General features: G+C 46.3%; 1 protein-coding gene and 1 pseudogene across 2 annotated transcripts in view; one reads left to right on the top strand and one right to left on the bottom strand.

Annotated features, from left to right (window-relative positions):
- The window catches only part of LOC128945469 (zinc finger protein 208-like), a 304103-nt pseudogene that overhangs the window by 184477 nt on the left and 97263 nt on the right, over positions 1-22363 (bottom strand).
- The window catches only part of LOC128945492 (class I histocompatibility antigen, F10 alpha chain-like), a 55286-nt gene that overhangs the window by 19613 nt on the left and 13310 nt on the right, over positions 1-22363 (top strand). The window lies entirely within an intron of this gene.

Below are 22363 nucleotides of genomic sequence, written 5' to 3'. Positions count from 1 at the left end.
TTTCTATTGTGGGTATGACAGGGGGATCCCAGGATTTCACTTTGGTGGAAGCTGATGTGAGCCTAACAGGAAATGAGTGAAAGAAGCATCCTATTGTGACTGGCCCAGAGGCCCCATGTATTTTGGGCATAGACTACCTTAGAAGTGTGTATTTCAAAGACCCAAAAGGACTCAGGTGGGCATTTGGAATAGCTGCTGTAGAGACAGAGGGCATCCAGCAATTGAACACCTTGCCTGGGTTGTCTGAGAATCCATCTGCAGTAGGATGCCTGACGGGAGAAGAGCAACAGGTGCCAATTGCCACTTCCATAGTGCATCGATGACAGTATAGAACCACTCGAGATGCTGTGATCCCCATCCATAAGATGATCCGAGAGCTGGAGAGCCAAGGGGTGGTCAGCAAGACCCACTCACCCTTCAACAGCCCCATTTGGCCTGTGCGAAAATCTGAGGGAGAATGGAGATTGACTGCGGACTATCATGCATTGAATGAAGTGACTCCACCCCTGAGCGCTGCCATGCCAGACAAATTAGAGCTCCAGTACGAGCTGGAGTCCAAGGCAGCAAAGTGGTACACCACTATAGACATTGCCAATGCAGTTTTCTCCATTCTTCTGGCAGCAGGATGCAGGCCTCAGTTTGCTTTCACATGGAGGGGAGTGCAGTACACCTGGAACCGGCTGCCCCAGGGGTGGAAGCACAGCCCCACCATCTGCCATGGACTGATCCAGGCTGCACTGGAAAAGGGTGAGGCTCCAGAACATCTGCAGTATATTGATGACATCATTGTGTGGGGGAACACAGCTGCGGAAGCGTTTGAGAAAGGGATGGAAATCATCCAGATTCTCCTGGGAGCTGGTTTCGCCATTAAAAAGAGCAAAGTAAAGAGACCAGCTCGTGAGATTCAGTTCCTGGGAGTGAAGTGGCAAGATGGACGGCGTCAGATTCCTACAGATGTCATCAACAAGATCACAGCAATGTCTCCACCCACCAATAAGAAAGAGACACAAGCTTTCCTAGGTGCCATAGGTTTTTGGAGGATGCACACTGCTGAGTACAGTCAGATTGTGAGCCCTCTTTACCTGGTCACCCGCAAGAAGAACAATTTCCAGTAGGGCCCTGAGCAGCAACAAGCCTTTGTCCAGATTAAGCAGGAGATTGCTCATGCAGTTGCCCTTGGCCCGGTCAGGACAGGACCAGAGGTGAAGAATGTGCTCTACTCTGCAGCAGGGAACCATGGCTTGTCCTGGAGCCTTTGGCAGAAGGTGCCTGAAGAGAATCGGGGTCGACCACTGGGATTTTGGAGTCGAAGCGACAGAGGGTCTGAAGCCAACTACAGTCCCACAGAGAAGGAAATCTTGGCTGCCTATGAAGGAGTCCAGGCTGCCTCGGAGGTAATAGGCACTGAAGCACAACTCCTCCTGGCACCCCGACTACTGGTGCTGGGGTGGATGTCCAAAGGCAAGGTTCCTTCCACTCACCATGCCACCAGTGCTACATGGAGCAAGTGGATTGCTCTCATCACTCAGCGCGCCTGTATAGGTAAACTGAATCGCCCTGGGATTTTGGAGGTCATTACAAATTGGCCCGAAGGTGAGAATTTTGGTGTCACAGATGAAGAGGAACAAGAACCAGTGACACAGACTGAAGAGGCTCCTCCCTATAACCAACTACCACCAGAGGAAACACGCTACGCTCTTTTCACTGACGGTTCCTGTCGCATGGTAGGGATGAACTGGAAGTGGAAAGCAGCCATATGGAGCCCCACACAACATGTTGCACAAGCTACCGAAGGAGAAGGTGGACCAAGCCAACTTGCTGAACTCAAAGCTGTTCAACTGGCCCTAGACATTGCTGAGAGAGAGAAGTGGCCAAAGCTCTACCTCTACACTGATTCATGGATTGTAGCCAATGCTCTGTGGGGATGGTTGGAGAGGTGGAAAAAGGCCAACTGGCAACGTAGAGGAAAACCAATTTGGGCTGCTGAAGAGTGGAAAGACATTGCTACCAGGGTAGGGAGGCTACCTGTGAAAGTCCGCTCTGTGGTGATCATGACCATGAAATGATCATGACGCAGCCATGGCTGTGAGACAATTGTGACCATGAGGTGACTGTGAGATGACCATGAGATGACCATGAGATGATCATGACCATAAGGTGATGGTGATGACCATAACTGTGGGAATAAGCCTTACAGAATAAGGACCTTTCCCACCTTTGTTCAATCCTGTTCACTTCTGTTCACCAAAAGGCATTCTGGGGAGGTTCAGCTGTGGGTTGATGGCCAGAGAGTGGGTTGGTGGTTGCCTCATGTGTGAGGCATGGATTGGCTGAGGAGATGCGTGGACACCACATGATCAGTGAGCTGATTGGGTAAAGGGACATATCAATAGCAACACTGCAGTGGCAGGCAGACAATGCGTACTTAGTTTGGTTAAGTTTGGGGCAAGTTTTGAGTATAAAAAAGATCAGCTGGTTACAATAAACAAACTTCTTTGGAACAAGCAAGGAGGTCCATGTGTCCTTGTTCCCCATTGCTATGCATGACCATGAGGTGACCATGACCATGACTGTGATCATGACACAACCATGACCATGAGATGACCATGATGATTGTGGCCATGAGTTGACCATGAGATGATCTTGGGATGACCATGACCATGTGAGGACCATGACTGTGACCATGTCCACGATATGATCATGACCGTGAGAGGACTGTGACCATCAGATGACCATGACATAGCCATGAGCATGAGATCATGACCATGAGAAGACCATGACCTTGAGGTGATCAGGGGATGACCATGAACATGAGATGATGGTGCTCAGGAAATGACCACAACCATGACATGACTATGACCATGAGTCGACCATGAGATGACCATGATCATTTAATGACCGTGAGCATATCATGATCATGACACAGCTATGAAGTGATCAAGGTCATGAGATGACCATGATTTGACCATGGCCATGGGGTCATAAAGACCACGAGATGAGCAAGAGATAACCATGGCCATGAGACAACATATAACAATGAGACAACCATGAGCATGAGATGATTGTGACCAAGCGATGACTATGATATGACCACAACACAACCATGGCCATGACACCATTGTGACCATGAGGTGATTCTGAGACGACAGTGAGATGACCGTGACCGTGAGGTGACCATGATGTGATCATGTGACGACCATGACCGTGAGATAACCATGATACCATGACAGGATCAAGACCAACACATGACGGTGACAATGAGACAGCCACAAAATGATCATGCAATGACCATGACACAACCATGACCTTAAGATGACCATGACCATGAGATGATGGTGATCAGGAAATGACCATGATCATGAAATGGCCATGAGATGACTGTGACCATGAGATGACCAGGACCACGGGATGACCATTACAATGATATAACCATGACTGTGAGGTGACCATGAGCATAAGATGATTGTGACCAAGAGATGATCACAACACACCATGGCCACATGTGATCATGACCATGAGCTGACTGTGAGATGACCATTACAGTGACAGGACTGTGAATATGAGATGACCAAAACAGAACCATGGCCATGACATCACCATGACATGACCTTGGCTGTGAGACAATAGGGACCATGAGGTGAGTGTGAGATGACCATGAGATATCCATGACCATGAGATGATGGTGATCAGGAAATGGCTGTGACCTTGAGATTATCATGACCATGACACAACCACAGCCATGAGATGACCATGATATGATTGTGGCCATGAGTTGACCACAAGACGATCATGAGATGACCATGACCCTACAATGACTTTGACTATGACCATGGCATGGCCATGATCATGAGATGACCATTATAATGAGATGACCATGTGAGATTACTGTAAGCATGTGATGACTGTGACCAAGAGATGACCATGAGATGACCATGCTTGTGAGATCATCGTGATCTATTTGCAAATAAAGATGGGTTGGTGGGAGATGTAGTTGGAGGCCACTTGGGGCATAGTGATCATGGAATGATAAAATTCTAAATATTTGGTGAAGTCAAGAGGAGCATTAGTAAGACTTTTACACTGGACTTTTGGGAGGCAGACTTTGGCCTACTCAGGAGACTTATTGAGAGAGTTCCTTGGGAAGTAGTCCTTAAAAACAAAGGAGTTCAGGAAGGGCAGGCATGCTTCAAAATGGAGATCTTGAGGGCACAGGAACAGACTGTCTCTGTGTGCCAAAAGATGAGTCGAAGAGGCAAATATCTAGCCTGGATGGGCAAGGAGGTTTTGGAAGAACTCAGGAATAAAAAAAGGATGTATTATCTTTGGAAGGAGAGTCAGGTCTCTCAGGAAGTATTTAAGGGGGCTGCTAGAGCATGCAGGAAAAAAATTAGGGAGGCTAAAGCTCGGTTTGAAATTAAAACTGCAACTTGTGTAAAAGATAACAAAAAATGTTTATATATATATATATTAATGGTGAAAGGAAGAGTAAGACCAACCTTTGTTCTTTACTGGATGAGGGACAGAACTTAATAACTGCAAAGGAAGAGAAGGGAGAGGTGTCTAATGCTTTCTTTGTCTCAGTTTTTCGTGAGAAGACTTGCCTTCAAGGACAACTGTCCTCTTGGGCTGCTCAGTGGTGTCAGGGAGCAGAGTGTTTCCCCCATTATCCAAGAGGAGGCAGTCAGAGAACTGCTGAGCCACTTGGATATTCATAAATCCATGGAACCAGATGGGATCCATCCCAGGGTGATGAGGGAGCTGGCAGATGAGCTTGTGAAGCCACTCTGCATCATTTACCAGCAGTCCTGGCTCACTGGTGAGGTTCCAGATGACTGGAAGCTGGCCAATGTGAGAGCCATTCACAAAAAGGGTGGGATGGAGGATCCTGGTAATTATAGGCCAGTCAGTCTGACCTCAGTACCAGGTAAGGTTATGGAACAGTTCATACTGAGTGTCATCACACAGAACTCACAGGATGGCCAGGGTACCAGACCCAGACAGCAGGGGTTTAGGAGGCATAGGTCATGTTTGACCTATGCCTCCTTTCATGACCAGGTGGCCCTCCTGGTGGATGTGGGAAAGACTGTGGATGTTGTGTACCTGGACTTCAGCAAGGCCTTTGACACTGTCTCCCACAGCACACTCCTGGAAAAGCTGCAGCCCACGGCTGGGACAGGAGCACTCTGTGCTGGGTTAGGAATTGGCTGGATGGCCGGGCCCAGAGAGTGATGGTGAATGGAGCTGCATCCAGCTGGCAGCCAGTCACCAGTGGTGTCCCTCAGTTCCCAGTCCCTGGGACCAGTTCTGTTTAATATCGTTATTGATGACATGGATGAAGGGATTGAGTCTGTCATTTGTAAGTTTGCAAACGACACTAAGCTGGGAGCGTGTGTCCATCTGTTGGAAGGTGGGAGGGCTCTGCAGACACAAATGGAATGGTTGAATGGATGGACAGAGCCTAACAGGATGAAGTTTAATAAATCCAAGTGCCCAGTCCTGCATTTTGGCCACAATAACCCTCTGCAGTGCTGTAGGCTGGGGATGGTGGGGCTGGACAGTGCCCAGGCACAAAGGGACCTGGGGGTGCTGGTCGACAGCCGGCTGAACATGAGCCAGCAGAGTGCCCTGGTGGCCAAGAAGGCCAAGGGCTCCTGGCCTATATCAGGAATCGTGTGGCCGGCAGAACTAGGGAGGTCATCCTTCCCCTGTACTCGACACTGGTGAGGCCACAACTTGAGTGCTGTGTCCAGTTCTGGACCGTCAGTTTGGGAAGGACATTGAGACACTTGAGTGCACCCAGAGGAGGGCAACAAGGCTGGTGAGAGTCTTGGAAGACAAGCCCTGTGAGAAACAACTGATGGAGCTGGGGTTGTTTTGCCTGGAGAAGAGGAGACTCAGGGGTGACCTTATCACTCTCTACAGCTCCCTGAAAGGTGGTTGTAGTCAGGTGGGGTTGGTCTCTTTCTCCAAGCAGCAACTGACAGAACCAGAGGACACAGTCTCAAGCTGTGTCAAGGGAAACATAGGTTGGATATTAGGAAAAGGTTTTTTACAGAAATAGTGATAAACTTCTGGAATTGCCTGCCTGGGGAGGTGGTGGAATCCCCCTTCCTGGATGTGTTCAAGAAAAGACTGGATATGTGTTGCAGAAATGATCCGTTTGTCGGGGATGAGCCATTTGTCGCGTGCAGGGAAAATTAGGGGCTCAATATGAGTCATCAGTGAGTTCTGTTTATTGAAGAGAGCATCAGACACTTATACAGCAAGTAATAAGCTCATGAATATTCTGTAATTTACACCGTCCGTTGGCCACACCACAACATCAGCTCTTCCCCATTCCTTAGGGGTTACATCTCTCTTATCTCATGGCTCTTTCACTATTATCATACTACAGCTAGGCCCAAGGACACGCTATCTCGCAGGTGAAGGATTTGGAATTAGGTATGGCCTTGTACTTTTGCAATCTCTAGTCTGCTAAAATCCCAACATTTCCCTCACTTTCTTTTGGAACAAGCCAAGTTCTATGGGCTAACTGTGTCACACTCTTTGCAATACAAGAATAGGCAATTCCAGCAGCTATTACATTACAAGCAGTATTCTCAGCTAGCAAGGTTTCTCTCTTACAAGGGATCTAAGCCAGGGAAACAAACCGAAAAGTCTATCACTATCTATAGGATATGCCATACGACAGATACAAAAAGGATTCTATGCTGCTACAAGGCTCAAATAAAACTCAGGTGTGCTAATACAACCTACAAAAATAAGCTAAAGGAGCAACATGTGCGCAGGTTTCATCTGCGTCAATTGTCTGGTAAGTTTGCTTTCCATTCTCAAACAGCAGATATACTTCAAACAGGAATGGCTCTACTCACAAATGCCTCTGATTGTCTCTTCTAACTAGGGTTTCTCTGATGTTCACGACAACACCCTGCACACAAGTCATAAAATAAATGTCTAGCATAAATCTATCAAACGTCACTTAAACCTAACAGCACTTAAAACACTTAAACTTAAAATATTTAAACGTAACAGATTTTGACATCACTTAAACTTATTTTAAACGTAACAGAAATTAAACTCAACAGAACTTTAACTTAGCAGAACTTAAGTTTAACAGACCTTAACCGTAACAAAACTTAACCTTAACAGAACTTAAACTTAACAGATTTTCAAATCAACAGAACTTACATGTAAAATCACTTAAATTTAACAGAATTTAACCTTAACAGAACTCAACCGACTTTAAATTCTACATAACATAAACCTAATATAATTTAAATGTAACAGAATCTAACTTCACCTAAACTTAATAACACTTGAACTTAACAGAAATCAAACTTAAAAATACTACTTAACTTTAACAGCATTTAACACTTAATGACACTTAATAGACAATTTACCTTAAACTGCTTAGCAACGGATAGAACTTAATATAGAAATAGAATAGAATATAGAATTTACTATAACTTACTTACAGGCCTAACTCTAAAATACTAAGCTAAACCAACTTTCTTCATGTGTTTGCTACAGCATTTTTACACTTGAATGCACCTAAGCATAAGGAGTTTGTTCAAGGTATACCTGTGGAAAAATTCTTTTGAATTCAGTGCTTGCTTTTACATCTACCACATCTAAGCAAGGCTTAAAGAACACAAAAAGCACACTCATTACATCTTACTTATACAATCGCTTTAACACATCTTTAACATTTTTAAATTTTTCAAAATACAATTTCAGAGTTTGATGCTCCACTGACTGAGTTATCTGGGCTTCTGATGTTTAAAGTCTATGTTAATACAGGTGATTTTAAGGCAGCATAATGGATGCTAAGCCAAATCAGCCGAAATTTGGCTCTACGCATTCACCACACTGATTTCTCTTTCACAGTCTCTGCCAGGAGGAACAAAAAGTCTTTTTAACTTAGGTGAGGATTGTCCTGATAGTAATGCTCTTTGTTGTTGCTTATTTATCATCACTGGTCTCTTAACTGCTTAGTGCGCCAGAAAGGCTGGGCTCGCGCGGACTCTCGAGTTGTCCCTGCCACCAAGCGCCGGCCGGTGGCACCGATCCCTGCGCACCAGAGACACTGTCCGTGGCAGCGCCGGCCGAGGTCCAGACCTATACTTGCAGTCTGTTAAGGTTCAGTCTATTAAAGATTGCTGGGTCTAAACTAAGGCCCCCACCGGCTGCAAGCGGAGGGAAGAAGCGCTCGCGCTGGGAAAAACGCTCGAGTCCCGCGCCGCCGCCCGCAACGCAGCGGCGCGACCGCCTCCATGCTGGGCTTCTTGTTTTGCGAGATGCACTGTAGGCTGACTCACTGTGTGGGCCAGACCCAGCGCAGCATCCACTGCGGCGCGGGTCGCTCCCCGCGCGGCGGGGCTTCGCTTCCCCCGCCAATGCCACCTCAGACGATCTGCCTGTGCCCGCCGCTGCTTGGAGCCGCCACTGCCGCCTCAGGCGAGCCGCTTACTGTGGCTGCTCCCCATGGCACAGCGCCCATGCCAAGTTCAGAGTGGCACAGCCCCGCAGGCGCCCCAAGCCGCGGCTGCTGCCGCCATCACAGCAGGGTCGCTGATTTATTCTGCGTGTACTTACAGTGCCAGCACCACAACAGACGTTTTTGCAAGTCTATGCGCAGCAATCTCGGGAATTCTCTTCCCAAGTCGACAGTCTATAGTCCCCGCTTTTCTAAAAAGCATTTAAGAGGATTATACGCCGCTTGTCTCTATATTACCTTTTAACCTGATATTCAGCGCGCTGCAGCCTTTCCAGGATGTCAGCGGCGTTCAGTCAGCTGGACTCTCCTATGTGGTCGCCAGGGCACCGCAGCCCGCCCTTTTGCCTTTCGTCAGCTCTTCTATATATGGTCGCCTGAGACGTGGGGCCTGCTTTTTGTGCCTCCCAGGCTGCGTTGGGATTGACACAGAAATACTGCATCGGACCGTGGCTCGCAGGCCCAAGTCTTCTGTAAAGTCCGTAGGGTCTGTAGAGTGCATAGGGTCGCTGTTTGGGCGCCAATTGTTGCGGTTTCCCAGCCATTTGTCTGGTGCAGGGAAAACTCGGGGCTCAATATGAGTCATCAGCAAGTTTTGTTTATTGAAGAGAGCATCAGACACTTATACAGCAAGTAATAAGCTCATGAATATTCTGTAATTTACACACCACAACATCAGCTCTTCCTCATTCCTTAGGGGTTACATCTCTCTTTTCTCATGTCTCTTTCACTATTTGTTATCATACTACAGCTAGGCCCAAGGACACACTATCTTGCAGGTGCAATAGCTCAAATTAGGCTGAGTCCAGTACTTCTCCAATCTCTAGTCAGCTAAAATCCCAACAAGTGAGAGGCCATGAATGAGGCCAGCAAAGTCATGAGAGTATTCTGACATCTGCTCCAGTATCAATCAAGCCTATCACTGATATGGTTCCTGGATGACATCCACTGGCAGTGAGGATGCATGTCTTTTCTGGACGGTTCTCCATTACTTTCTCAGTCCAGAACACTTGAGGTACCCCTGTTGATCCAAAACTTGCTGTGCTGCGACTTTGGTCCACTGTATTCGGACCAGAACTCACAATATTTACAAGTTGAGCAATGCAAGTTCCTTTGTGAATAGTGACAGGAGGGTCATCAATGGATACCATAGCATGAATCTGTCCTAAGTAATCAGCATCAATAGGTCCTACATGCATATGAATACCTTTTAAGTGTAGTACTTGATCTTCCTATCAAAAACGCACTCAATCCCCCTCCTACTGGACCATAGGCATTGAGGGGCACTTTACATTTTATTTTGGTCAGAATGGTTACTGTGTCGGCGGTGGGTATATCAGTCCCTGTAGAGCCACTTCTTGCTCCTGAGTATTGTTCACAAATGGGTAGCTTTGCAGTGCTGGAAAGCCCATATTTGCTGCTGTGGTTGTTGGGGTATTTGTTTTCCCACATGCCCCTTGGTGCTCTTCTTCTTGTTTCCCTGCAACAGCTGACCATTTCCCTGATATTTACTCCTGCATTGTTTAGCATAGTGCCCAAATTTAGCACAACGATTGCACACAACACTGCTGTTTACACTTGACTTAGATGTTATTTTCTGGGTATTACACCATGCCCTTACGTGCCTTTGCTGTCCACAATTATAGCATTTCGATGAAGGTCTTAGAACCGCAGCAAGAGCTGCCATTTTATGCTCTACTGAACCAACTTTTAAGCAAGCAGTAATCATTTCAGGCAATGTGGGTTCCTCAGGTAAAGTGTCAATAATCTTTCTGCAGTCTGAGTTTGCATTTTCTTTAGTCAAATGTACACACAATTTGTGTTGCAAAGATTCATCATCTACCTATTTTTCAATAGCTGCAGCAAGCTCTTCCACAAATTACAAAAATGGTTCTCTCATCCCTTGTTGTATCGTAACATATCTCTGTTTTGGAGCTGCCATTTCCATTGTTTTAATTAAAGCACTCATGCCAATTCTCTGAGCTTGCGCCAAAATTGAGGGATCCCACCTTGCCTGTAAATCTGGGTTAGCAAAAGGCCCAGTGGCCAGTAGAGCATCAACACCCACAGCATGAGGAGGGTTGTGTTGAGGCAACTGCATATTTGTTAGAGCTGTGCACTCAGCCACTTGCCTCCAAGTGTCTTGAAATACACCGTATTGTACTGGCTGGAATAAAATTGTAGCAATATGCATGATGCCATAAGGTGCAAGCATATCTGCATTAATTACATGTATTAATTGCATTACATCTGAGGAATTAATACCATACTGAGCCACTTTCGATTGGAGATCTAGCACAACCTTCCAGGCAAAGACGCGATGACTATCATCCTGCCGTGTTCTAGGAGCTGCTTCAAAACCTGGAAAAGCCATAGGATTATCACAGGCAACATTTGCATTAGCACTGCTCTCCTGAGGTACTCTTGGAGTACCTGATCTTTCTATCATGTCCCAATTCTTTTCTTCAGCTGTTTTTTTCCAAACAAATTCCCAAAATTCCTGAGGCTGTCAAGGAAGCCCAGTTACTTGACATGGGGGCAAAATCCATGGGGCAGTAGGGCTAAAGTTATTAGAAGGTGAACTGTCCTCAGTTCCCTGCCCCAACTCAGGTGTTACTGCGGGCGACTCATCACTTGATTTGCTGTTGCTGTCACTGTCAGGTAACGGAGGATATGACCTTGCAGATTGTTCATGCAGCTCAGAGGGGAATGAGGGGGCAGATGGCTGGACTAGAGCGGAGGGAATCAGGGGGGCAGACGGCTGGGTTTCTCTCTCTGCTAAAGACATTTCAGCTACCTGGTGCAGCAGTGTAGTGTATTCAGGCACCATCGTGAGCTGCTGTGCAGCTGTGACATAAAGAAGTTTAGGAGTCTGATAAGGAGATACAACGGCAGCTTTCCCAGAAGCTTTGGTAGCTTTCCCAGAAGCTTTGGCAGCTTTCCCAGAAGCTTTGGTAGCCTGCCTGGTAACTTGCATGGCACCTGCACCTTCTTTAAGGATAGATTCACCAAGTTCCCCATTAGAGGCCCCCTCTGCCTCATCCCCCTAATCAGTTTCTGTTATCAACCCCGATTCTTCATCTGCATCCTGCTCTGCTTGTTCTCACTCTGTTTTCCATTCCTTTAATGCCTCAAAGACCAATCCCCAAGTAACAGCTAGATTGACAACAGTTTTATATCCCACTCAGATGACTTCCACAGTCTGTCCCCAACTTTTTTCCATGCTTTAACACTAAATGCTGTGTCAGGATCAGTTCCAAAATCCTGTGATTTAGCCCACAGCAATTTACTATGAAGGGTATAGTCTAAACTATTAATTCCCTTATTTCTTAACAAAACTTTCCATGTAGACAAAACAGTCTCTTCTTCATTAGATAAATTATTTCCCATTATTACTACTTGGTGGCTCACCTACTTACAGGTGTCTTGATAGGAGAAAATCAGCTCTGGGCTTCGCTGTGGTTTCCACCCTCCATTCTCAGCTGCACCAAGGCCGCCTCCCCCACTACATCCCAGTGAGTCACGTTTGCCAGTTGCTACGACCCCGTATGGGTCCAGACCAAGTATGTTCTTAAGGGTGTTGAATCATGTCGGGGTCACCAGAGGACACTGTCAAGACGGTCATGACACAAAGCAGAGACTACAAGAAGTCTCAGATGGCAACTCTTTATTATCAATCATGGCTGACCTTTTATACACTTTCTAATTGTTTATACTTCTTCTACCCTAACTATTGGCCACAATAAATCAACATAACATCATTGCTGAAAAGTTACAGTGACTTCAACTAACTTTCTAAAATTACTTCATCCAGCTGCAAAGCTCTCTTCTTATCTTTCTTATATTCCCCACTTCTCTTGGTCTCCTTAGTTACAGCCCTTGAGAGAGCTCTTTATCACCTTCTTGCTTCTTACCTTTCTTCTCACTCCTTTAGCTAACAGGCCTACTGTTAGCCCCTTCCACACAAAGGCATTTGCTATACCAGCCCCCACAGCTTCACAAGTAACAGTTGCCCTATGCTGAAGGTACACAGGTGGTTACATGCCTCTATCACTTACAGCAGGGTGGGTTCCTCCTTAGACAAGGACTTCAGAAGTTTTTTACACTTCTCATTAGCATTTTCAACAGCTAATTTTGAAAGCAACACCTCTCTGGCAAAGTCATTCTCAATTTGTCTTTTAAAAGCTTGTTTCAAGCAGCCCTTGAATTGCATATAAGGCTCTGCCGATCCTTGCTTTACATAAGTAAATACATTTTGGGGGTCACAGCATCGGGAACCTTTAAAAATGTGCTATGCACAGCTTCAGTAATACCCTCAAGGGCCTCACTAGGAATGTGGGCTTGCTCAACAGGGTATGAGTGGGTTCCTTCTCCGGCCAAGTGATCAATCATGAGGCCTGCGATATTCTGGTTTGCATGTCCCACAAAGTTCACAAGCAAAGATTCTAACCCCTTTTTCCACTGAGCATCTGTGGAGACCGGTGGGCCTACAGAACAAAGGCCGTTATAGTCTTTTGGACAGACAGACAGACAGACCCCAAGTTGGAGAAATCTCCCCTGTTCAGGGCAACTGAGCAGAGCCTCTTCCAGGATGTTTGTTGTATATGCAAATGTACCCAGTTCTACCTCCCTGGTAGGACTGTTGGCCTCTCCTGCCCTTTTTCGTTATATTTATATGTCCTTGAATGTTCTCCCTTCCCTGCTTATCCATTGGCCCCATATTGCCTCAGTGTCCCACCCCCTTTACCCTATTGGCTGCCACCCCTTGTCTCCCTTCTGTACTGCCCTGGACCCTCAGCCGTTTGGCCCTGATGCTCTAATCCGCCCCCCTTGTCCCCTGTATTTAAACTCGAACCTTCCACTGTTCTTTTTGTCTTTGTCCCTGGACTCCTTTGTGTGTGGCTGGAATAAACCTCCTCCTTTGACCTCCATACAAAGACCCTTCCTATTTCTTTGTCATTGGTGATTCCACAAGAAAAGTGTGTGCTGCAGGGATTCTGTATGTGTGTGCCTGTGCCACTGAGCAGCTTCATTACTGGAGACACTTCTGGAAGGTCACAGCTCTGCTGCCTCTGGCTCCACCACCAATGGGCTTGCGGCTTGCAGCAGCTGACAGTCTGAACAGGGACCTCTTCAGAGCATTCCTGGAGGCATCTTCAGTAGCTTTTTTGCTACTCAAATTAAGCCATGTTCAGAACAGCCAGTTCCCAGAGGAGACTGTTAAGTTTTATTGGGGCAATCCCACAGGTGACCGGCAACCTTCTTGAGGCGAGAAGAGCGGTTGGAGCCGACGGAGCACCTGGAGAGCTTTTGTTGACCCACTGTCTTGTGAGTAATATATTTGGGGGTCACCCTTTTTTGTCTTTCCTTTGCCTTCTTTTCCTCTTGGATGTTGGGAGGAAGTGTGGGGATGGGAGCCAAACTGACCCACCCACAGAGGAAAGTTTATACCCAAGTTAAAGGAATCCTTGTTGGGGAAAATTTTCATTTTTCAAAGGGAGATTTAAAATCTTTTCTTCATTGATTGTTCAAGTATTTTCCTGATATTATAAGGTAATCCATTCTAATGAGTTCTGGGACCATATAGGGAAAAGGTTCCACGTTCCTCGAGTTAAAGGGGATCTTTCAGTGGGGAAATTTTATCCTTTGGTCTTATTGTTACATCTGTAGAAAATGTTGGGAAACATTTGGGATCCCTTCTCCCTGTTCCTCCCCTCACATCCCTAAACCCTCTTCTCTGCCCCAGGGAGGATCGGGAGAGGGATACCGCCAGCAGGCGCAGGGTTGCTACCATCTCCCTGACATCTCCCAGTGTTCTCTGTTCCCTCTCAAGGGCAGCACTGGCCATGCTGCCTTGGGCTCTCTCCTAACCCTCTTACCAATGTCCACATACCCAGTTCTACCATCCCTAGCTGTTCTCTCAGATGATGCCAGGAATGTGGCCAGCCCTGCCATCTTGTCTTCTCCCTCTCCAAGTTTTCCTGCCTTTTCTCCACAAAATGGTGCTGACCCCACAACGGCAATGGCCATTTTGTCACCTCCCTGTCCTGCTAAAAATGATGCCTCTGACCCTCCTCCTACTTTCTCTATTCCTGTAATCATGCCCTGCCCCTCCCTTGTCTGTCAGGAAGTGAGTCCGGGTTGGGACTTCCCCTCTCTATTGGGAATCCCTTCCTCTCTTGACTCCTCCTCTGATTGTCCTCCCCTACCCATTCCCACAACACTGGAGCTAGAAGTGGTGATGACAATGACCAGAAGGAGGCCATATTGGCTTCCACAGCTGCCCACAAACAGGCAGATTCTGGCTGCCCCAAGAGGTTCCATGCAGTCATCAAGCACCCTCCATCCTCCTCGGATGATGAGAGTAGGGATTCCACAGACCTGGATTCTGGTCCTGAGTCTGAGGATCGCTGGGCCAAGCTGCAGAAGGAAGCTACCTGGGAGGGCTCAGAGCTCGCCAAAAAGATTGTGGGCCTGTCCATTATATGTAAACACAGCAGAAGGGTGACTGCTATCAATTCCTGGGAGCCGATCCCCTATGGGGAATTGAAAGAGCTCTGCAAAGTGGCTAAGGAATATCATTGGGGATTGCATTTCTTAAAAACTTTCTGGAAGCCACCTTCTCTTCCCGTGTCTTGGTTGTGCATGAAAATAGAAATATCTTGAACTGTCTACTCTTCCCGTGTCACAATCCGTCCTTATGAATGGGTTTCGTGATTGTTTGTGGATTTGATCCCAGGGTGCAAAAAACCGACATGGCACAGGGGGGTTTGCAGTGATAATCAAAACAAATGCACCTTTATTGAATAACCACAGCCAAATGCGCTGGGGAGGAATTGAGGAAAAAAAGGAAAAAGAAGGAAAAGAGGGAACAAGAGTAAGGATGGTATATAGCTACCAAACATAGAACAGCGAAGTCTTTGATGTCCAGTGCAGTTCACCAGGTCACGTCTGGGGAGATCTTGAAATCTCTAGCTAACTCAGAGGTTTTTATTATGATAACTCTATTGGAAATTGCTGGGGGTGGCAGGGAGGGCGACGACACATACAATAAAGAACAGATGCAACAGTCCATGTTCTCAGCAGTAAGCGAGAGCCATTGTCTTCTTGGTCCAGTGGTCACAACCCGCAGGCAAATATCTCGCTTTGGTCAGCTTGCCTCCCCCACACACTTCTCCCAGGTTGGGGGTTTCAGTCCCACTCCTTGGAAGGAAGAGTGCGGCCTTTTCACATGGGGGTTTCATGTCTCGGTCTTTGATGGAGAGGCTTCTTACATCTCAGTCTGTCTGTCACAGTGGCTGTAAAACAGGTAAGGGTCTTCTGTGGGGGACCACCTAAGACTCAGGAGAAGTCCAGCCAGGCTGAGTGTTAGGACAGCTTCCAAGGCTATTGCTGCAAAAAGGCAAGATGCCCCTTTCTTCTTTCATTGAGCTCAGTTTAGCATACAGCAAACAACACCTGTGAACAATAGCTTAGCACTGTGCTCAGGTCTTGGAGCTGTTGGCAGGTGATTTTCTCCAACAGGGCCAGAAACTTCAGACAAGGATCTTTTCTTCAGTGCTCCCCAATGACGATCGTGAGGCAGATGAGAGAAACTTTGGACAGAGTCTCACACTCCGATTGAGTACATGCTATGGGAGAGGCAGTAAAAAAGGCATCTCACATCACTGGCAGACACATATTCAAAAGATGCCAACAAACCAAATTTAACCCTTTAAAAAATGGCAGGAGAAGGTGACTTCCAGAAGCCACAAGACCAAGCAAAGGATTTACAAGAAGCTGCACTCAAGTGACATCACCACTGCTGCAAAGACATCCCTGCTCCTCACTCTTGATGACACACTACCTACACAGAGCTTCACTAACATCAAACAAGGGTAAGTGAAATTTTGCAGCTTTCCAGGCTTCCGGCAGCATGTAAATGGCTTGAGTCACCGATGTGAACCCCAAGGGTGCTTCAAAATTCTGGCACCGTCCCGGCTGCAAACGGGACCCAGCTCCAACTTCCTTGACTGTGGCGTGTTCTCCCCCTTTTTCTTTTAGTCGAGACGAGGGGTCAGCGTTCGAGGTCACCATTTGTCATGGAAAGGGGACCAGGACACCAGGTGGTTCATCACAGGTCCAACAGGTCCAGTTTATTGAAGAAAGTATCAAACACTTATACAGCAAATAATAAGCTTATGAATATTCTGTAAGCCAAGCAATCTATTGGTCAAACTATTCCATGAACTCTTCCTCATTCCTTAGGGGTTACATCTCTCTTTTCTCATGTCTCTTTCACTATTTGTTATCCTACTACAGCTAGGCCCAAGGACACGCTATCTCACAGGTGCAGGACTTGGAATTAGCAACGGCTTTGTACTTTTCCATTCTCTAGTCTCCTAAATTTCCCAACAATCATGGGCCAAGACAGACCCCTTATAGTGGGTGGCCTGTCGACTAAAGGTAATAACATCTACCTACATGGGATGATGGACACAGGGGCCAATGTTACTATCATTACACAACCTAAATGGCCCCTGAACCAGGAGCTGACTCCTGTCATTGAAGTCATCTCAGTGATCAGAGGAGCCATTGTCTCCATGAAGAGCAAGCATACTATCACAAAAGAGGGACTGGTGGGCCAAACTGCCACCATCAGGCCATTTGTAGTCAGGGCACCCATCACCCTGTGGGCCAGGGACCTATTGTCCCAGTGGCCAGCTTGACTTGATATTCCACCTCCATCCCGGGGTTTCTAGTTCGGGCCACTGCAGAGGGCACCACTCCACAACTCACCTGGAAGACTGACACCCCACCGTGGGTGGATCTGTGGCCCCTCTCAACAGAGAAATTACGTACTCTTGAGCTCCTTGTGGAGGAGCAGCAGCTTTCCAAGGGACACATCGTACCTACCAACAGGCCTTGGAACACCCCTGTCTTTGTTCTTAAAACACTTGGCAAGGACAGGTGGAGGCTCCTCCATGACCTTTGTAAAATTAACGAGGTCATTGTAGTCTGGCCTTCTCTCTCACTTCATGCTTCCCCATGACTGGAGACTGGTGGTCATAGATATCAAAGGCCACTTTTTTAACATCCCTCTCTATCCCCAAGATGCCCCCAGATTCGCTTTTTCCATTCCCTCCCTGAACAGGCACATCTGAAGCGCTACCACTGGTGAGTCCTCCCCCAAAGTGAGAAAAACTCACCCTCTATATGCCAGTGGTACATGGCCCATGTCCTATCTCCCATCCAAAGGACCTTCCCAGATGCCATCATCCTACATTATATGGATGACATTCTGTCTTGGTTTTGAAAAGACAGGTGTCTGCTAAGGAAGGCAGGAGCTTCCTGTGAAATGGAAATTGTAAACTCCCTCCCTCTGAAATATTATAATTTTGAAATTAAAAAGCTCTCAAGCAAAAATATGGGAATAAGAATAACAGCTCTTCACTAGGAAAACTAAAATTACAAATGCAATAGTACAAACAAAAAACCCCAATGACAGAGTCAGAGTATGACCTGATACTCGGTGGGTCACAGTGGTGGTAGCAGTCCTATTAAATGGTGGCTGCAGTGCACCTGCAGTGACAGGTATTTTTCTGTTGAAGCAGAGATCTTGTAGAAGGGTGGAGTTTTCCTCTGAAGGTCCAGTGGTGGCATAGATGGGCCTGGACTTTCTCTGGGAATGCAGTGGAAAAGAAAGTTGCTCCTCTGGGGATCTAGTGGGAAAAGGCTGTCTCTCTTCTTCCAAATGTCAAATTATATCCAGGTAGGAGTGCTGGGCTCCTCCCTCTGGCTGGAGCATCTCACAATGGGATGATGAAATTTTTATCAGTCATGCAGTGACAATGGCCCAATAACAGAAGATATCTCCCAGAGTGGGGATTGTTGAGGAGGAGATAAAGCAAACTGTTGTGAGAGGCGGTCTGAAGTTTCCCCCATTTACCTCACAACCGTCACAAGGACAGAGACCATGGCCCTGAAGACCCTGGCTGGAGTTCTGGCCTGGTTGAGGTGGATGCTCACCAAGTGATTGTTTGCAGCTGTGCTTGCTGTGTCACCACAGTACAACTGCTTCAAGCAGGGGCTGACAGTGAGCGGCTTGCTCTGTACACTTACACCTGCTTCACGATCCCCGCTCATCACAATGGTCCATGAATTTCCTCACCTCTTGGCCAAATGAACTTTCTGAGGTAACTCCAGTGATCCCCCCATGGAAGATCCCGCATCAGCCTCACAACTGCTGTAAGGGAAGCCCCCTCCCAAGGACTGAGACCCTTAAAATTGTAACACAGGGGCGCTGGTCTGACTGAAGCAAGAGGTTTGCCGAGTGTTGCCTGCGGGTGTGTTCACTGAGCCAGGACTGGTTTCCCATAGAAACCAATCCTGAAACAATGCGTCTGTTCACTGCTGAGATTTATTTGTCCTGTTTTGGAACATGGACTGTCTATACACATTTTCAATAGACTTATTCTTCATTGTCTTTTATCTGTTGCCCCCTTGGAGGATGACCCCTGAGTTAACCAAAGAATTTGAGATTCTCTCCAACATGACAACACACATCTGTTGGCTGGACCACAAGGATTTTGTCTCTCCCTTGGTAGCTATTCCCACTCCCGTCTTTCTCTCTCTCCCTCTATCCTTTATCTCCTTTCTATTCCTTCTATTGCATTTGCTATGGGCACTCAATAAAAGGTGCATTTGTTTTGATTAAGACTGAAATCCCCTGTGTTGTTTTTGCACTCTGAGATCAGTTAATGAACCATCACAATGCCACTTGTACGAGTGGATTGTGACATTAAATTGCCGTCACGGACAGAATTCCAACAGACAGACGGGTTTGCAGGGTTGTGTGTAGTCTGTAACAGGGGAAGGACGTTTCACTCCAGCCGCACCGAGCCCGACACCCCAAAAGGGGTGAGCGGTTGTCTAGAAAGCAAGGGGGGGTGACTCGAATTTTCTGCAAACTGCACAAGCCTAGGTGAAAAGCACCCCCATACTCAATTGAGGGTTCTGTCTTCAGAATTTCACAAAAGATCTCTTAGTGCAAAAAGGGAAACTGTTTTTGTGTATGTGTGAATCTGGACTGTCTGGGAAGTGAAGGGACTACTTGAAGTAACTGAGTAGAACCTCCCAGGCAGATTTAGTCTCTTCACCCACCCAGGGAATTGGGAAGGGAACGGAAACACAGCAAAGGCTGTGAGATTGTGTAACTTAAGTCCATACCTCCCTGTCGTGGTTTTGGTCCCTTCACAAAATGACTGAAAACCTCAGCACAAAAGTTAAAGCTGAATTTTATGCTCTACTAGCCAAACACAATGCCAAACCTTCTCTGGGAGGAGAAGAATGGGCACAAAGTAACGGATTTGATTTGGAAAATGTTATTGATAGAGTATGTTCTTTACAACATGAAACAAAATTTAAACTGGGCAAAAACAAAACTATTCTCTGCTCAGTTTTGGGAGCTTGTCTCACAGCAGCTATAGAAACTCTCTTAAAGTGAAGAAGTGAGGAAAAAGCTATAATAGACTCCCTTCAAAACCTAGTTGAAATTTGGCAAAAACAATTAAATGAAGAAAGAAATGAGATCCATCTGTTACAAGCTGCCCTTAGAGAGGAACATGTTAAGAATTCACTGAATGCTGATTCCTCAACACAGGCAGAGGAAAAGAAACTCCTCACATTAAACAGATTTATCCCCATAAGGAACTAGAAGCAGTAAAACACTGTGGAGAAAACTGCTGCTCTCATTTGAGACTCCTGGTTAAAACAGAATATAATTATATTAATGATGAAGATTTTGAACCACATATCAGAACTGAACAAATACCATTCCGCACTACCAAATTAGCTAAGCTGAAGAAAGAATATGGGCGCCTTCCACAAGAATCGGAGAAGAATATGCCTTCTGAGTGTCCCTCAGTGGTGGAGATCAAATTAAATTAATGGAACAGGAGACCAGTGGGTACTGGGGACATGGAGTTTTCTAAACAACAGGACATGAGCGTGACACATGGTCCCTGACACAATGTGTGGCTTTCTGGGCTGGGGGAATTAATCCTTTGGAAAGGGGAGACCCTTTAGCTATAGTCAGTACCCCAGACCAGCTTTTGGAAAGCACCCACAAAGCCACCTACCTGCAAATGATTCATGGAATAAAAGTTGATTCCTGGTTTTCAGTCACCAATGCAATTACCTGTAAAGCCTGAAATCATGACTCCTTTAATTTGAGGGCTTCCTAAACCTACAGCAATTACTTTACAGAAAACCATAATGGCCTTAGGTCCCATAGAGAGACTAGATAGATTCCTTGGTAACCCCACTGACCAAACTGGATCTACTGATTCTGGTTTCACTCCATACTCCATCCCCTAACAGCTTCGGTTTCTCAATCTGATTCACCTGCTAGTAGCCATAAAGTTTGGACATGGAGTGAGGTTGCAGTAGATTTGATTAAATACAATAGATGATATGGACCTGTAAAACCCTGGAGGAGAAATCAGGAAAAAAAAAAGGTGTTTGGTTTATCAGGGATCCTCACAGTGAAAATTTAGAGAAGGGAAAACAGATCTCTAACTTGCAATGTTGGTGATTGTTGGAAGTTAAAAGGTGGGTCCCCAGAGAGGTGATGGATGGTTTGCCCCTTGATAAATTACAGAAAATAATAACTAATTGGCACTATCAGAAACTGAATTTATCAGTTCAACCCAGTGCACCCCTCCCTTCTCAGAATCGAGGCAGTGAGCCAAAAGAAACCCTCTCCCAGCCTCTCCCTCAGAATTTAGGATGTGAGCCAAAGCAAACACAGAACCAGAGAAACTAGGTTCTCCATTCCTTATGGGTGAGCAAAGGGTCAGAGCATGGATGTATCTGAGAATGCTCACTAAAAATAAATCAGGAGATATATTGATCACAGCAATCACAGGCCTCAAATGGACACTTGTAACCTTTCTGATTGACACTGGGGTACAAATCTCTGCACTAACAGAAAGGATGCCCAGAAGTGTAGAATTGCTCCAACAAAGAAATAATGTTGTGTTTTAAACGTCCTAGGAGCTACAGAATCTATGAATGTGACCTTAGTAAAGCTCACGCTCCATGGAAAGGAGTGTGGGAAAGACATTCTGTGCTGTCCTTGTGAGCCAGCAAGGCCTCCTGAAGATAAGGAGAAGCCCTATATCTCTCCTGAAGGAATACCAAGGTCGTTACCGTGGAGACCAGAGAAAGGAGAGAAAGTTGGGAGATATGGACTCTGGCTGGCTCGCAGAGTGACATGGCTCCCTGGCTGCCTGCTGGGAACTTTGTTTCTCTTTTATGGCCAATGGGCACTGTATGTGTGTTAGATGGGTGTAAAGATCTGGAAAAGCTTTAAAAGCTACGTTGGTTTAATAACTTTATCTCTTGCACCATTTGATGGAGTTGTGTATTATTGTACTGTGTCGTGCTCTATAATGACAGAGGGGAATGAATTAGTTCTCAAAGTGGTAATTGGGGATATTCCAAACAATTTATTAGGGATGGATATCCTTGCTGGGAGGCAGTGGGAAGGTTCTGAAGGATTCCTGTGGTCATTTGGCGTCCCACATCTTAACATTTGACTGCTCCAAGCTGCACCCTCCTTACTGTCTAGCAAAATTGCTCATGTAAAACAATACCCTCTACCCTCTGGTGCCAAAGAGGGCATCAACCGGTTATGCAGGACTTGTGACACCAAGGAGTAATAGTCAATACCCATTCTCCTTTCAACTTGCCAGTCTGGCCAGTTTGAAAACCCAATGGGAAGTGGAGGCTGACAGTTGACTTTCACAGGCTTAATGCCAACACAGACCCTCTTACAGCAGTGGTCCCAGATTTGGCTGAATTAATAACATCAATTCAAGAAAAGGC

This window comes from Melozone crissalis, unplaced genomic scaffold (genome assembly GCF_028551555.1).
Source record: "Melozone crissalis strain CALT ecotype California unplaced genomic scaffold, PUWL_Pcris_2 ptg000066l_1, whole genome shotgun sequence".
Classification (NCBI taxonomy): domain Eukaryota; kingdom Metazoa; phylum Chordata; class Aves; order Passeriformes; family Passerellidae; genus Melozone; species Melozone crissalis.
Note: the sequence above shows the minus strand (reverse complement) of the source record. Positions and strands in the feature narration are given on the sequence as shown.